At 30.6% G+C, this 18,101-nt stretch overlaps 1 protein-coding gene across 13 annotated transcripts in view; it reads right to left on the bottom strand.

Annotated features, from left to right (window-relative positions):
- The window catches only part of LOC117180904 (angiogenic factor with G patch and FHA domains 1), a 600,913-nt gene that overhangs the window by 67,948 nt on the left and 514,864 nt on the right, over positions 1–18,101 (bottom strand). Inside the window, exon 11 of one of the 13 annotated variants that reach the window (XR_004468073.1) lies at positions 1,023–1,817. The exons of 11 other annotated variants lie outside the window; for them this stretch is intronic. The gene's annotated coding sequence lies outside the window, so the exon portion shown is untranslated. Of the gene's footprint in view, positions 1–1,022; positions 1,818–18,101 lie in introns of those variants that run through there. One more of the 13 variants, XR_004468076.1, reaches the window with a different exon arrangement.

Raw genomic sequence — 18,101 nt, 5'->3', positions numbered from 1 at the left:
CCGTATTTCATCTAAAACTAAAAAAAAAAGTTTTGTAGCGAAGAATTGTGATATTACAACTTTTTTGCACTCAACCCCTTACAAATTTCTTAAATTATTAAAATTTTGAGTAAATTTAAACGTTTCGCAATTAGCAGTGTTTAAATTGTCAATTATACTTTTCGAAATTCAACAATTTCAAGTATTATCGCAAAATTTAAACATGATAGGGAAAATTTGAAAATTTAACGTTTACCACGAATACTGAGAATTCAAAAATTGAATACGTTAAAAATTAAGGAAATTATTTAATTGTTCAATCTATTTTCTTTTAACTGAGATTGAAATGTCGAAATTTTGGAACATTTTTTAAATAAAAAAACTTCAATATTTTGATATATTCAGTATAAAATTATTAAATTTGAAACTAACTCAAATTGAATTTGTTGAATTTCAAAAAGTATAATAACAATTTGATAATTTTTACTTTATAAGGGATTAAATTTACTTAAGATAATAGACATTTTTAAGGGCTTTCGTAAAAAAAAGTTTTAATACAACAATTCTTCGCGATAAAATTTTTTCAACAGCCCTCCCTTCTATAGCCCTTCCGAGAATCGACGCCGCGCCGCAGGTAGGTGTAACAGGAGCAGCCCCAAAATTGGCGCTATAGAAGACTTTCACGTTATTTCCCATTTAAAATTACATTTTATTGACAGTTTCTCTAGTCTAATTTTACGTTAAATTATAATTTTTGAAATTCAATAAAAATTCAAATTAATATAATATTATAATCTTTTAATTATAATTTGATTATTTTATTCAGAAATAATACAAGTTCAATTCCTTTTCGTTCCATTCTAAATTATTTTTTCAAAATTTTACATGTCTAAAATATTTTGATTTAACTCGGCAGCTAACTTCATCGTAGATCTAATACGCTCTCTAATTATAAGTAAGATGTGAGTCTGTTCCAGGATAACATAATGCATGCACAATATAATGCATAGATTTCTCGATAACACGTAAGCAATGACATTTACCTCAATAATTTTTATGAAGAGATTTACATCTTCTTGCATGTAGACATTTAGAAGCAGAAATATGACTACAGGTTTAAGAACTTCACTTTCTAGAGTTTTACTCGCTTCTTTGGCTTCTTGTGTCAGCTGAAGGGATCGAGGAGCAATTCTGTCATTCTCTGTTGAAGGCAATTCAAAGAAGTTGTGATGTGCTTTTGTTGTCTGTGTTTGGAGAGACATTGTTTTGATATATTTCCTTATAAGTGCAGCAATTTTGAACAGAGCATCTAGCCATGTTGCTATTACATCTTTCCCTAATAGGGGATTTGCATGCTCCATCAAACAGCCTGCTTACTTTAAATACAGCAAACAGGAAATTAATTTTTCTATTTGCCTTTGGGCTTGATTGATCTGGATTCTTTGGAAATAAAACGTATCATTCATGCACTCATTTACATTAGATATATTTTGTTCAACTGAGACATTATGTTCAAGTAACCACAAACGCTTTGCTTCGAGAGTTTCAGAGGTTACATTTTCAGGCATTAATTGTTCATATTCAACACAACCGTACTCCTCTTGTCCCATGGAAAGATTATTTTTTTCGTCACTATCGTTTTCTAAAGACCTGTTATTTTTTGCGTTTTTTCTTCAGCGAGTCATCTTTTCTATAATTTTCGGCGTTATAACGTGCTGTTACAGATTCCATTCCTTTTTCCAGAACGTGTCCTTCAGTCCTTCAATTACGACATCATCTAGTAAATCAATCAAAATTTCATAATCATCTATTTCTGTTCCATCCCTTTCTAACAGTAACTGCAATTTAAAGGAAAAAGAAATTTATTACTTATTATAATTGTTCATGATACATTCAGTTCAGAATTAGTTAACAGATAAATGCACTAAGAAACTTTTACATTCTTATCAGTAAACAAATATCCGTTTGTTTAATAAAAAAATCTTCTATAAAATAAAAAATATCTCCATCAAAAGAAATATTTCAAAACATACGAAAAATAGTTCATCTCTTGTTTTGAAACTTACAAAAAAATTAAAATATAGAAAACGAATTTCCAAACTCTTGATAAGATTGTTAATTTATTCAAGTAGAACGTTCACATGCATCTTTCTTCTAGAAAAAAAGGTTTCCAGACTCAATACCCTACAATCTAAAAAAATTAATTAAAACAACGTTTTTAATTAAATGAATGACCTGTTATCTCAGGTTTGCCGAAACGACTTTGAAAACTGGCATCTCGCAATGTCTATGAATAAAAAAATGCAACAAAATGAAATTATTTAAAATAATGTGTTTTTCGACAATATAATCAAGAGAAATATTTTTTATGGTATGTGTAAGGATATTAGCATGTACCTTCCATACCGTTAAATTCACATTTTAACTAGAACCCACGGGCATTATGCAAGGTAAGACATTTTCTCATGTTAGTTTCTAATGCACATATTAATGATAAGTGCCCAACAGCTGATTTACTGTTTTTTATGTTTCATTTAATTTTATTGTAAAATATAGTTTAAAAAGAGTTCTTGTTAAAATTTAGCTCCAATTTAAAAGCCTTATTTTTAGTAGGCATTAGGGAGTGGATTTATAGCTTTCTATAAATACTTAGGTAATTATAAACAATGTGCAACAAGCATGATAATCCAACATTGATGAAAAGGATGACATTCTTAAGCTTAAGATCCGCCAAGTTCCTACGCTCGAAGGGAAAGGCGGAAAGCGTTTTCCAAAATTTGTAACATTACGTATATTTTACGATCAACATCGGATAGGAACAGGCATATTTTTCCCATCTCAATTCCGAATTGATAACCTTTCTGGCGCACAATTAAAGTATAACCTTTTTAGTAGGTTGTTCCTTGTACTATCACTGTGTTACAGTCTTCCGAATGTGTAAGCAAGTTGTCATTCTGGATTGCTTTTAGAAGTTTTTCATCGTATAAACTTTTGTTAAATTCACTAATACCGCAGAGTTCCGTATCAAATCTGACATCCGAGCCTAATCTTACGAAGCTCTTTGCAAGATCATGCGTCTCGCTCAGAGATTTGGTCATATTTATAAAATTATGCGGGTGTATAATAGTATTTTTACAGAACGTAAGCTTGCTTTTAAAACGCATGCTCCATACCTTGATGAGTTGTCCAAAAACTTGAAATAATTGAGCATAATGCCTCAAATAATGATGTTTTTGACAAAGTTTTACTGAATATTTCGAACTCAAGGCCTAGTAATCTAAAATGATTCTTTCGAGATATGGTAGACAGGACTTATGAATAGCTGGCGCACCCACTACTTCAATTATTTCAGAAAGCAGAAGAATATTGAGCTAATCTTCGCCGTGTATGTCGATAAATTGATCGTGCAGTAGAAGTGGAAGTAGCCTTTAAAAATTAAAATTTGGCAAGAACATCAAGAGACTCGCTAACACGTAGCTGAAATAGAAGAAGGCTTGTCTCTACGATCTGAAGTTGAGTAAGGAAATGATTCAATATGACTGTTTAAGAGATTCAGAGCAAACCATCATTTCCCAATGAGTTTATCAATGAATAGTTGTGGATCATAAGCAACGCCACTTTCAAACAAGTTATGCCCTAAGCAAGGAGGAAGACCTGGCATACAAAGGGAATATTTCAGCTTCAGCATCATTGTACAATCGACAGTTCTCTTATCAAAACTATTCAAAATACCGTTGTCTACGTGTAAATAATCCCTTGTTATTAAACATAACCGACAAAAGTATTTAGACGTACTGAAATTTTCGACAAACCCTCCTAAAGAATAACTTCCGAGATTGTCTCCAACGTAGAACAGTAGCTAAACTTTTTTTACTTTATTTTCGCGGGTCTTATTGGACTTAAGAGCTGTAAACCGTCCTGATACCCCTCTACTTATTATAGAGTCATGGTGTTCCTTACAAAGCTGATGCTGTTTGAAGGAACTATCATCCTTGAAATTTTTATAAACTTCTTCGTCAACTTTTTCGTTAGAATCAAAAAAATGCAGTTCACCTTTCACTGACTTATCAAAAAATAGAGCTTTTATTGTTCATTCAGTGGATTAGTATTCTTAGTTGTTTTATAATTGCTTGACGTATGCCGAGTAAAAGAATGTCAATTTTTGTATTTTTTGGTACATGAGCGAAATGGACACTGGACTTTAACGCCCGAACTAATGTGAGATTTTAAATACTTGGAAAGCTCATAATAATAAGTGCCTAATTCTTTTTTACAGATGGGAACTGTGCACACAATTTTTTTACTTACATTTTATGCCGTATCTATTTTTTCTTACACTCGGTTTTAGATTATTTGCATTTTTTCTAATCATCTGTATTCGTAAGGTAATTTCACGCTCAAAAAACTATAGATATTTTTTATAACCACAGTGGTAACTTCAAGATATGTTTAAATAATATTCTCGATGCTTTAAGTGATTTGACAGAAATTAAGGTGGTATATTTACAAAATAGGCAATGAAACATCGTGCTACGGGTCCGGAATCTGTAAAATAGACAATATCATATACGCCTAGATATTTTTTCGATATCTTCCGGGGCCAATAACTTGAAGATTAAAATATAAATATAAAGCTGATCTTCTTTACAATTTTAACCTTTTTTAAGTACGTTTAATTTTGTGTGAAGTTTGTATAAGATAAAAAGAATGTATAACCAGCTATTATATACTAAGTTATATATGTACGGGAAATTATTTCTCAAGAGCACCCCAGTTGGAAAATCGATCAAATTCAAACTTCAGTCTGATTGGGTGGTATTTTATGAGGAAAAAATGTTCGATATGGTCAAATATTTAACAAAAATATGAGTTTGATATTCTTTTTACGATATCATACTCGTTTTTTTAAATAATACTTAGATTCTTGTTACATTTCCTTAAATTTCTCATTGTGACTATTTTTCTCTACTTTATAAACCCAGGGATCACAGCGCAAAAAGAGCACAAAAATGGCGGAAGCGGGAAACTTCACGAAAAAGGGGGGAAAACGGGGAAAGAATACACATTTATTTTTCATTTAGAAAAAAAAAACAATCTTCTTATGTCAAATTGTATAATATTAAAATGATTTTAAATTAATTTTGTATGTTTTATGACACTGTGGAATTTTTTAAAATGAGATATATAAGCCATACACGGCGACATAAAAACCCAGACTCTTGAATGTTCTCAAACTCAAATTAAAAATACGGCGTTAAATTTAAGTGTTTTCACTATTCTAATTATTTAGGACCGGCGACATATTCTTGCATGCCTTCTATTTATCGTGCCAAATTTTTAACGCCATATCTCATTCCGTGTGGACGTAAGTTGGGAAAGAAAACTTCCACTGGTGTTTTCTTAAAAAAAAAAAAATTCTCAAAATTTCCTCGGAACAAAGCAGAGACATGGACTTTATTACCTCTTTCATTTCCCAAACTTTTAGAGCGACACCTCATTTCGTTTAGACGTAAGTTGAGAAAAAAATTGAAGACCAGGTTTGATCACGTGACCCTCTCGTCACATTGCCTTAAAATGATCTAAAAGAACCCCCTTGAAATAAAATTGACACGTGCGTTCATTTCTCCGGACCTTTTTCTAATATTCAAAACAAAAAGTATTTTAAAATCCATAAGAACCAACTTCCTTTAAATCTTTAAAATCCTTAAAGATTATGTTATTTCCTTCATGTCCCTGGATATTGTTATAATCTATAAAGAATAAAATGCAAGCGTGCAAAGTGCGCGTTTACATCCCTGGATTTTTACTTTATAATCTAAAACAATTAAATTAAAAATTCCATAATATCACATTTTTGAATATTGAAAGTTCTAAACATTTTTGAAACGCTATAAGCAATATAAGAAATGATTTATTTTAATTATTAAAATATGTTTCGAAAACTCTTTCTTTCATCGTTTTAATATTATATTGGATTCCAATATTTTTTTAACTACCTAGAGATCGTTAACACTTCATAAATGTTGTAAGTCATATATTGTTAAATTTTAAACAGCTACATTTTCCTAATTTTCAACAAAAAACTTTTTATATTCCAAAATTATATATGTGCAATTGATAATTCAGAAATTATTGAATTTAAAATGTATAGAAATTCTCTAATTATATCAAATCAAAATTATTCAATTGCAAACGTTTATTACTTGAAATTATCTACGCTTTAAATTGCTCAACTATCAAAAGCTGTTTTTTGGTAGAGTTTGAAAATTGCTTAGATTCTAGAACTTATTAACATTATTTTCAATCAAAAACTGTTATTAGGATCACTTGCAAATATTATCATTCTTGCTTGAATTTTGGTCAAATCGAACAATAATTGTTATAATACGTCTAACATAATAACAATCGTTATTAAAATTTAAACTAAAGAATCTTGAATATGTACAGACAGACCTTCGTACTTCATTAGCTAATTTCCAAAACAATAAATAGATGCAGCGAACAAAAAATTTACCTTTAAAGTTTAATTTAAATCCCATATAGTTTAGTTTGCATATAGTCAAATTTAAAAAAAGTTAAATTAATTATAATATAGATAATTCTGCGAGTTAAAAACAATATTTCCCTACTCGCGGTAGCATATTCTACTTTTAAAGACAGTATAAGTCCGATAACTTACCTTCACATAAGTGTCCACTCCCCTTAAAACATCATACTAGTAGGGCACGCACACTAATTGTGGTTCTCCCACTACGTGTGCTATTTTGCTCATGCTTTACGCCCATAATTTATGCACGTGCGCATCTAATATCGTGCTACTAGAGGGAGCATCCGATATGTCCGCAATTCCTGAAATTTTCCGCTCCTACAGCCCCGAAGTTGGAAAGTAAGTATAGAATTATTTTGTGGACGTATATATCGTATACTTAAAGAAGAAATGGGAAAACTGTCTTATTTTGAGGTCAAGTGTATTTTAAATGCTAATTTCGCGACTATTCCTTTCTTTCAGTGAGTTAAAATTCTACTTGAAAATATATTCATACATATAAATACACATTCTTTAAATATTTCACTCATGGAATTAGGATTTTATTTATGAAAATTAACTCGTCCTTCACTGAAATTGGATTATTATAATTTGATTCGTACAACTTGGAAACAAGAGAAGAAAACTCAGAATTTAAAACACAAATTATAAAAACCATATATAGTTTTTGTTATTGATACATCGAAATATAGCAGTCATAAAAAAAACTTCAATCAAAACTAATACATAAAATATTTGAAACTTATCAAAACAAAAAAGTTTGCCATAAATAGTGGAACTCTTTTTAACGTGTGTGAAACTCTTCCCAAAAATAATATCCTCTTGTCTCTCACGGAAAGGACACTACATGCAGTTAAACACTCACAATAAACATATTATAAACCAACTTTATGTTAACAAATCTTTATTAAGATAAAAAACTGAATACAATATAACAGGTGGTGCCTTTTGGACCTAATTAAACACAAATCTTTTTAATCCAATTGTCCCTCTTCACACCAGCGTACATCCGTACGTTCTCAACACTCACAACTATCTTCCCTCTTCTAAGCTCCTCGCTCTCCCTACAATTCGTAGTTTTGCTAAACCGCGAAAGCTTCTAACAATCGGCCACGCTCATCACGACACGCCCTCAAGGCGTTTTTTAAGCTTTATAACATATTGGCTTTTGACATTCCTTTTGAGTCGCGCTGGTATAACATCGATAATACTGTCGATACTTAAATTGTCTCTAAAACTTGATGATTCATCCTGAAGTTCACTCGCGGTATCATCTTCTTTTATTTGCTGCTGTTCTGTAGATTCCGTTCCAAGTTGACACTCATCTTCTTCGTTGTCTTGTGAATGATTAACATTCACGTTTTCCGCCCAGGAATCGTCGAAAGCTGATTTTCAGGGTTTAAGCTGACACACATGCACTGTGCTGACATATTTAAAGACGTCCGGACTTATCGACTCTTAATTCCAAAACTCCGTAAGTGTCATTAGGTGAGACCTTGAGAACAACTAAAGGTACCCTGTACCTCGGTTGGAGTGTTGCTGAATCTCCCGTGGAGAGTGGTTTCACTCTCATAAAGGCGATTTCCCCAATATCATAGCGTACGTTCCTTCGGCGATGTTTAGCGTAATATTTTTATATTTGGATTTAGCCTCTTCAATATTGCATGTTGAATCCCGGCATCTTAAGTAAAGTTGTTGACTGGAGCACTATGCGAACTTTCTGGCACTGACATATTACCTTGAGTTAAATCTTCTCTCTAGTTCTGCTGTAGATCCAAACGTTCATTGCGCACATGAACTCGTTCATAGCTATTACCTACTTGCCCGAAGTATTCCGCTTCTTCGCTTTGAAGTACATTTACCTGCTGTCTTTCATCCTGATTACCCACTTTATTGGCGTTGAGATTAGGGTTAATAAACTGAATTGTATCACGAAGAGTACGCTCTAAGCGGGTATCATAAATGGTTTGTGACCATTCAAATGCATTACTTCCACCTTGTAATGAATCAGTGTCATTTTCCGAACGTGAATTACTATTTACTGCCGGTTGTTTATTATATTGCACTTAAACTGTTCAAACTCCTCTAAAGGCATACCTTGAAAACTTTGATAAGCTATTTTAGCGTATCTTTCGCTCTAGATTCGCAATAATTTAGTCGAATACGCACATTTCTTAGTTCAAAATATATTCGTATTAACGTTCTAATTCCATTAAACAACAATGGATTTACTTTACAGTACGGGTCGCTTAATGTTACCAAACAAAAATCTTCAATGGTCGTTGCTTGACTTGTTATATTTGCCAACGATTGACGCACTAAATTTTCTCAAAATTCTCATTCAAGTTTTCTTTAATTTTCACAATTATTTTTATTTAGAATTTTCATAAGAAAAGGTTTAAATTCCCGCCACTTCTTTGGTACATATCTCGCTAGGTCGCCTATATAACTTCTTCACCCGAAACAATTATCACTCGTACTGCGCTCGGGTGGTGACGGGTATATTCGCTCGTTATGAATCACATAAATCTATTTCGCACTCATCAAACATAGCATCTCAATCCCAAACACAATATATCGAAGGGATCAAAGATAAGCATGATCGGTTATTAAATATCACAATTTTTCGCGCAAACGAAATTTATCTCGCTCTAAGAGTCTCAAGTAATCGCAAAGTTCGGTTCTTAAAGAGTCAATAATATGCACTTCTACTTACGATCCTCGGTTGAAATTATCGATTTTTTTTCTTACCGCTCGAAGAACACAAACACTCCCAAGAACATTTGAGGGATGAAAAGGGAAAGGCAATTGAAATATTTGCAATTTTCTCTTCTCAGCCTATTCCACAACCTTGGCACTTATGCTCTTGTTAACCAGAGTTTACGAATAAGCCTCTTGATATGGGATTTCCCACCGATGGCATCGTTACGAACACGTAGCGATCATCACTTTTTCTTCAAATTATCAGAGTTTGGGTCTTATCCCACCGTTAAATGTTAACAAATCTTTATTAAGACACAAAGCTGAACACAATACAACACATGATGCCTTGTGAACCTAATTAAATACAAATCTTTTAAATCAAATTGTATCTCTTCATACCAGCGCACATCCGCACGTCCTCAACGCTCACAACCATTTCCTCTTTTCTACGCTCCTCCCGCCCTCTACAATTCGTAGTTTCTAAGCCCGCGAAAGCTTCTGACAATTATTATAAATTAAACTCACGGTGAAATAATATAAACATGCAATGTCTCAACACGCATCGTCAAAGATGATTAATTATGTTGCAGAAGGTTTATTAAAATTAATATGATTTCCTAAATTAAAAGTATATTCATTTTACGAACATTTTTAACAATGAACGAAATTTAAAAAATCCCAAAAATTTTCCAAAAATTCTTCTCTGACGTTCAACAAATTTGCATGATTTTTTAAATTCTGATTAAGATGATGTATACATTCAGGAGTCACTTATATCATAAAAATTAGGCATAATAAAATAAATAACAAAAACCTAAGTTTCCTGTTTTCGCAAATGTAATGTCAATAGAAAAAATTTGGATTGAAATTTCTCAATCTATCAAAAAAATATTTTTCAATAATGGGAATGTAATTTTTTATTTAAGAGAGAATCATTGCAAACCCATAAATTAGTCGCTAAAAGTAAGGACTTTTGACCAAGCATATTTTCATATTTTCAATATTTATTAAAGTCTTATTAATGCAATCTCAAGCTTATTATTGTACGAATCCATCCATACCATGCAAAGACTAATTTGTAGCAATACTTTCAGGAAAAATTGCCTCAACAATTCGACAGTAAGTTTGAAATTTTCGAAATTCTCTATTTGAATTTTCTTCTGATCGAAACGTTTAATTGAGATAGGAGATTTGTAGAAGAGCACAGGCGTAGCTTGAACCCAAAAACTTTAATTTTCAATAAAAGAGTTCCTTTTAAACCAACAAAGACTAATTTTCAAGGATTAAAGATAAGTTTTGTAGCATAAAAGATGAATTTTTAATACAAACGACGAATTTCCAAATAACCAAATAGCTGCATTTTTTGCCTACAACGATTAACTTTCAACGAAGAAGATTGATTTTCTACCTAAAGTTCAATTTTCAAGAAAATTAAAGAATTTTTAACAAATTGCTTTAATTGTCAACTAAAAAAGGTAAGTTTTCCACCCAAAATGGAATATTTACACTTTCAACCAGAAATATCAATTACTTGAATTTTGAACCAGAAAATATTCATTTTCAAACAAAATTATCAATTTCCAACAAACAATTCAACAGTTACATTTTAGGTTAAAAAAAAAGTTCTCCACAAAAAGCGGAATTTAAAAAAAAGATGGATTTTCCATTAAAATGATGAACATGAAAAAATGTCTAAAACAGTTCTACCTTTAAACACATATAGGTAGATTCATTACTAAGAACAAATACATTATTAAACAAATTTTTTAATTTTTAACTAAAAAAAAGTTTTCCATCAAATAAAAATTGTAACATTTTAAACCTACGAAATTATTGTAAAATTAGGGCAATTTGCTGATGGTTTGGATTGAAACACATAAGGTGAATTATTAATAATATTGTTTTATCCTCAACAAAATTGATGAATTTTAAACAAAGAAGATTAATATTATATTCAAAAAGACAAATTTTTTATTAAGAAGTTTACTTTTCAACTAAATAGTTCAGTTTTTTACCGAAAATATAAATTATCAACACAAAGTTCATTTTCGTACCAACAGTTCAATTTTAAACTAACACAATCCATTTTCCACCAAAAATAAAATAGGTCCATTTGCACTTGAGGAATTAATTCCTATCCGACAAAAGCGATTTTCAAACAAACAAGTTAAATTTCCAAGCAAAGTGGTGCATATTCAATAAAGAAAATGTATTTAAAAAAAAAAGACAAATTCACTAAAAAAACAGGCTATCAAATTAAATTAGTTTCATTTTCCAAGAAACACATGAACTTTCAACCAAAAATGTAAAAGGCGAGTTTTCACTATAAAAAACAATTTTCAAACTAAATATATCATTTTTCGAAAAAATAGTGAAAGTTTCAAATAATGAAATGGCTTTTTCATAAAATAATTCTGTTTTTGGATTTAAATTTCAAGTACTCGTGGTTTTTGGTTAAAGTTGAATTTATTTCTGGGAAAATATACAGTTTCTTTGAGAATTACTCTATTTATAGGTTAACAAACGAACTGTTTCACATAAAAATTTACGGTTTTTGGATTATTCTGCCTTTTTTTATATTTGAATACTTTTTAGTTACAGTGAAAATACTATTTGTCTGCAATATAAAAATATTATAGTTGTTGCTGAAGATTCATCTCTTTGATAAAAAATATATAGTTTTTGAAAGTCAAAGTACTTGCTTCAAAATTAATTCTTTCCCTTCTAAATTCATCTGTTTAGTGAAAAAATATAATTGTGAGAAAATGTATTATTATGGTCGTTAAAAATGTTTTTTGCTGAATACTCAACTGTTTGAATAGCTGTCAATTCGTCTTTTTTGTTGAACTCAACTGTTTGGAATTTCAAATCAACTTTTTTAAATAGTTTTTAGTTGCAATATCACCTATTATATTTTTACAGTCTCATACATAATGAGAAGGTATTAGTTTTATGTGAAAACTGACTTTTATGGATTTCATCAAATGTCGACATTTTGAGGCCACCTTGAGTCAGAAATGAAGCTTTTACGTCGGTGCCTGTCGGTCTTTCGTTGTCGTTGTCCTTGTCGTCGTCTGCATACCGGATAAGTTTTAAGCGACTATTCGGATTGGATTGTGCTTTGGCACACAGTTTGAGGGATCCAAAATGAGGATTGAGTTCGTTATCCAGCAACTTTGACTGCTTTCATATGTTAATAATATAATTGTAAGTTCTAACTTACAAGTTTTATAACTGACGTTTAAAAAGTTTCGTAAGTGTGATCAGTTTGAATTAAAATGCTTCAATAACGTACACGTAGAAAACAGTAGGTACTCTTCAGAATCTTCATAATCTTCCTCTTCATTATCTTCTGCACTGCGCTTGGTGACAATTGGATGAAATATTTTGCTCTAAAAGCAGTATTTCATTTTAAAAACTCAATTAATGAAGGATTCAAGTCGTAACTGCTTGTAATTACTTCTAAGATGCATGCGAATCTCTTCACTATATCAGCATCCACAGCTGTGATTTCAGCTGTGATGACAGGATGCTGAAAAGCTCTGCGATAAGAATTACCATCAATGGTGCTGCCACACCCTTGTTTGGGCTGCTCGACTTTTAAGTGAAGCTTTGTTTTGAATCCATTTTTGATGGACTTCTTACGCTCCGCAAATGCTATATACAAAGGATATTTTGGTCTAAGTGACCATTGTTTGAATGGTAATTTACCACCAAGATTGTAAATGCATTCGAAAAATTGGATTTTAGCATGCAAGGAAAAGATGCCATACTGCAGTGTATCTGATCTTATAAGTGCGTTTAAACACCTGTCTATACTGTGGAAGTCTTTTGATGTTAATCTACAGATATCGCATTCTTTAGCAGAATTCGTCTCTGTTATTGCATTGATGGATTTGACATCAAACATTGTGGGAAAAATCTCGTGTCTGATCGTGAGATTCGTAGAGCCAATGATGGTTTTGAACTCCACAAGATTTGAAACTTGATCATCAATCCACTCTTTTTCCGCAGCAATAACTTCAAAATTCTCCTTTACAAACTGAAGTCCTAGAGGTCTGGAATATGATGGCGACGATGGAGTTGGATTTTGCCATATTACTGTTTCCTCGTTAGTGCTAGAATCAATATACACTAACCGTAGAGGAACCACAGATGTTGACAGCATACAGGAGTCTTGAAACTCAAAACCTGCTTCATCAATAAAATTTTCTTTTTAATTGCTGTGCCTAGATGATCTAACAAACCCATACTTACATTGCAAAGTTATTATTTCTTAATTCTTGGGAAGCACCCGTTCAGAAAGAATTTCTTTCAAAATTTGGTAAATTTGGATTAACATCTTCACGCGTCTCTTCATAAACTCTTTTGGAGGCATTCACACTTAAAAGCCACTTAAGGCGAAGCGGTAGGTTTGGCTGAGCACGGCAATGATTGCGGTGGCATCTATAAGAAAATCGGAAATACAGTCTAGTGCCCCCTGTCAAATATGAAGACAACCTCATACCCGAAAATTGGTAGGATTCGGTTGGTAAAATTTTTGACCTGTTAGAAAGAGAAACTTAGCAACGAGAGAGACAGACAATATTCAACCATTTTTATCAAACCATGTTTCTCGGCTTACCTGCTCAGCTGAAGGGAAATATAGCAAATTGACAAATATCTCTTCTACACAATATGCACGTGAAATATCAAATAATGTATTCGCATCAATTAAGAAAAAAAATTGAATTAATAAAATTGTGTTTATAAATTTTCTATGCGCCCACAAAATCTGATTTTATGAACAAAACTCGTTTTTTTGGTAATTTTGCAATTTATCACGGTGAAAAATCGTAAAGCTAAAATCTAAACTATTTGAAAGTTTCATATTCCTCCAACTCGACAATTTAATTAAATTTTGTTCAATTTAATAATGTGTTGCTGTTCATATAATCGAAGTGAGAGCAATTTCGTATGTAATGGTCTTTTTACATTCTCATCCTAATGAGAAGGTATTGGTTTTATGTAAAATTTCACTTTGTCGGTTTTCATCAAATCTCCACGTTTTGAGACCTATTGAGTCAGAAAAAAACGATTTTTAGGAAGGTGTTCGTCTGTCTGTCTGTATTCTGTATTCTGTAGGCACGATAACTTTCGAAAAATTTATCAGATTGGATTCTGCTTTGGCACACTTTTTTAAGGTCTAAAAAGACAGAAAAAGTTCGTAACCCAGCTATTTTGGATCAAAATTCAAAGTGTGAGCATAATACTCAAAAACTCAAACAATGTATCACTATGACTTTTTTCTGTAAAAAGAAAATTATCAGAGTTAGAGCATTTTCAAAATCCAAAAAACAAACTAAAATGAACATTTTTAACCAAACAACGCATCATATGAAAAAAAGTCAAGAGAAGAAAAACGTTGATTTTTGAAAGTCCTACAACATGATCATAACAACTTTTTCAATTTGGTGAAAAAGTTGAAAATTCAAAACTTGACTACCAAAAATTTTTGAAACCACATTTTTCCAGATTTCAAAATTCTATGATCGGTTATTTATAGTACTTAGAAACTCAAACAATTTATCCTTTTGACTTTTTTCTATAAAAAGAAAATTATCAGAGTTAAAGCATTTTAAAAATCTGAAAAAACAAATTAAAATGAACATTTTAAGCCAAAAAACGCATGACATGAAAAAGTTCAAGAAAAGAAAAACGTTGATTTTTGAAAGTTCTACAAGATGATCATAACAACTTTTTTAATTTGGTCGAAAAGCTGAAAATTCCCAATTTCATCGTACCAAAAATAATGAAAAATCCAAAAATTCCATTTTTGGTCCAATTATGCAGATTTTGTTTTTAGTCGTAAAAACAACACTAAAAATAGAAAATAAAATTTTTTTGGACTAGCGACATAAGCTACGAAAAAAATATGACAAAACTTGTTCATCCAAAAAAAGCTATAATTTTTTATAGGATACGTAGTTTTGGCTTTGGACGTAAAAAATAACATTCAAAATAATATTAAATTTTCTTGAACAAACGACATAAGGTACAAACTAAAATCAACATACAAAAAATGTTTGCCTGAAAAGATCTATAAATTTATTATTAATCATTTTTAGATAGGACGAGTAGATTTTATTTTAATTGTAAAAAATAAGATTAAAAATTAAAAAATTAAATTTTTGGAAAAAGGACAGAAAAGACGAAAGAGGACATAGGATCCTATATATAGAACCCTATATATGTTCCTTTATTAGACCCTGTGCAGATGCGCAGTAGTTTCTATTTAATTGTAAAAAACAAGATTAAGAATTTTAAAAATTATAAAAACAAGGAAATAAGAATTAGTACGATTTAATTTTTATGCATATTATGAATTGTAATGGTATAAATTTATCACAATAATACATGTTTCAGCGCAGCTTGGAATACAATTTAAAGTAAGTTACGTATAGTGGTATATAGCACGATAAATTTTCGGCATTTTAGACCTAAAATGAACCCTCTAAGTTGAAAAACTAGTCACTGGGGAATTTTTTAAGTTAGAACTTCGAAATCCTAGTTTTAGAGAAATCGCTTCAAACATGCATTACAATTTTCTTATTTTCTGATTAAAATGCAATATTTTGTCATTGTTTGATGAAGTTAATTTTTCTAAAAACATTATATAATTATTTAAACAATTATTAATTGTTTATGTTCAAAATTCTAAAAATTGAGCCACAGATATCTATTTTTATCAAATTGCTATCCTATGCTACTGTTTGTTCAATAATTACTTAATTTGGATACATTTCCTCTAATGTTTAACAAATTTCTATTTGTTTAAGCAATTTTTATCTGCTTAAGCAGTTATTTTTAGATAACTAATAAAATGAAAAAAATAGAACACATACAATTAATTACGATTTTAAAATTATTCTGGTGAAACTAATTATTTAAAGAAATTATATTATTTTAAACAATTAAAAAATGGTTAATGTATTCTTTCTATACACTTTACAATGTGAAACATAATTGCATGTGTTCTTTTTTATTTCATTTTCTTAGTTATCGAAAAATAACTCCTTGAACAAAAAGGAAATAGAAATTTATTAAACATTAAAAGAAATGTATCAAAATTATGTAATTATTTAAGAAAACGTAGCACAGGAGACTGATTTGAACAGAAAGTTGATATTTAGCCTCAGTTCTTAGAAATTTTGAAAATAGACGATAAATAATTGTTTAAATAATTACATAATGTTTTTAGAAGATACGATTATTTTTTTAAATTTTTCGGAAATAAATAATTGTTTTAATAATTTAAATTTGTTTCAACAATTGAAAATTGCTTAAAAAGACATTGTAAATATTCAAGTTGTCCATTAGTAATTATTTGTATAAAAAAAGACGGCGGAAATTGTTAAAAACTGATAATAATATGTACAAATGTAATTTTGTTATTCTTGTGTAATATTTGGGGCGCTGCGGGGAGGATGAGGGTGCCCGAATAAAAATGCTTTGACTTTAGTTAGACTTGAATTGCCCTCAATCAAGACATGCTGAAGTCGAAAAGATCGACTTGAGCATTTCTCAGTTTTCAGGCGGAGCCAGACTGTAAAGCTGATGTTTCTTGCTATTAAACTCCTTCAAATTTTTAACTTTTCAAGGCAAGTAATATATCATTAGAATCGGAAAAATTCGTAGATGCTGATAATGCTATTTTTAAATCGCTAATTAAAAAATTAAAAGTTTTAAAATTTCCTTACTTTGACGTGCCTGTGGACAAAAGACCCTTGCTGGAGTACGCTCACTCACACTAAGGTATACGAATAGACCGAAAAGTAGTAGAAAAAATTAAGTCGGGTGGAGCCTGACCATACCTGAAAATTAAGCAAATAGTTTGCCGACCACTGTTCTAAGGCTAGGCTGTTTTGGAACAAACTCATATTTGGGCCACTGTTCGGGTCTTCGGGGCGTGGCGCGGTCGAGCAATTTCATTCAGCACCTAGAATCCCAAAACCTAATCCGCTTCAGGAGGACGACTGAAAATTCTACAAAAATAAAATATTCCAAATAGAAAATGTAGTAATTAGAAAATTACAGTATCGGATATTTTGTTATTTCAGAAATTATATCACGTACATTTTATATTGTGCTTCTTTTTCAAATTCAGTAATATCATAAGCTGTATAGGAAGTTTTATTATTTAGCAATTTTTAAACTGGAGAATTTTAAATTGTCGTCAATTTTCTAATTCCTGAAATTCAAAAAAAATTTTTTAATTAACAAAAGTTCAAACTTTGCATTATTTTTTCGAGTGTTTTGGTAGAAAAAAAAAACACTTTTTTGACCGGAAATCTACGGAAAGATAAATTGATTAATAATCACTTCCATTTTAGTTATATTAAAAGTGTAGTTTCGAATATAATTTGATATCAAGAAAAGCCAGCTAAATGTTAAAGTATATCAATCAAACATTAAATAAACAATAGTGCAAATTTTGCATTATTTTTCGAATGTTTTGGTAGAAAAAAAAACACTTTTTTACCGAAATATACCGAAATGTAAATTGATTAATAATCACTTTTATTTTATTGATATTAAAAGTATAGTTTCGAATATAATTTAGTTTCGAGAGAAGCCCGCAAAATAAAAAAGTATATCAATCAACATTATTATTGACTGAAATGTTCCTTTTTTTTACTGAAAATTGATCTGTTTGACTATTTAAACTACCATCAACTCAGGTAACAATGTATTCAAAAATATACGTAATTATCTATCATATTTGTTCGTCCTAAAATTACTAATTTTTATTATAATTATTTAGGTTTAAGAACCTTTGAAAAAGGTACGCATGTGTACTGAAACGTCAGGAAGTTTTGAAAGGAGTTTTTTC

Source organism: Belonocnema kinseyi, chromosome 9, assembly GCF_010883055.1.
Source record: "Belonocnema kinseyi isolate 2016_QV_RU_SX_M_011 chromosome 9, B_treatae_v1, whole genome shotgun sequence".
Lineage (NCBI taxonomy): Eukaryota > Metazoa > Arthropoda > Insecta > Hymenoptera > Cynipidae > Belonocnema > Belonocnema kinseyi.
Note: the sequence above shows the minus strand (reverse complement) of the source record. Positions and strands in the feature narration are given on the sequence as shown.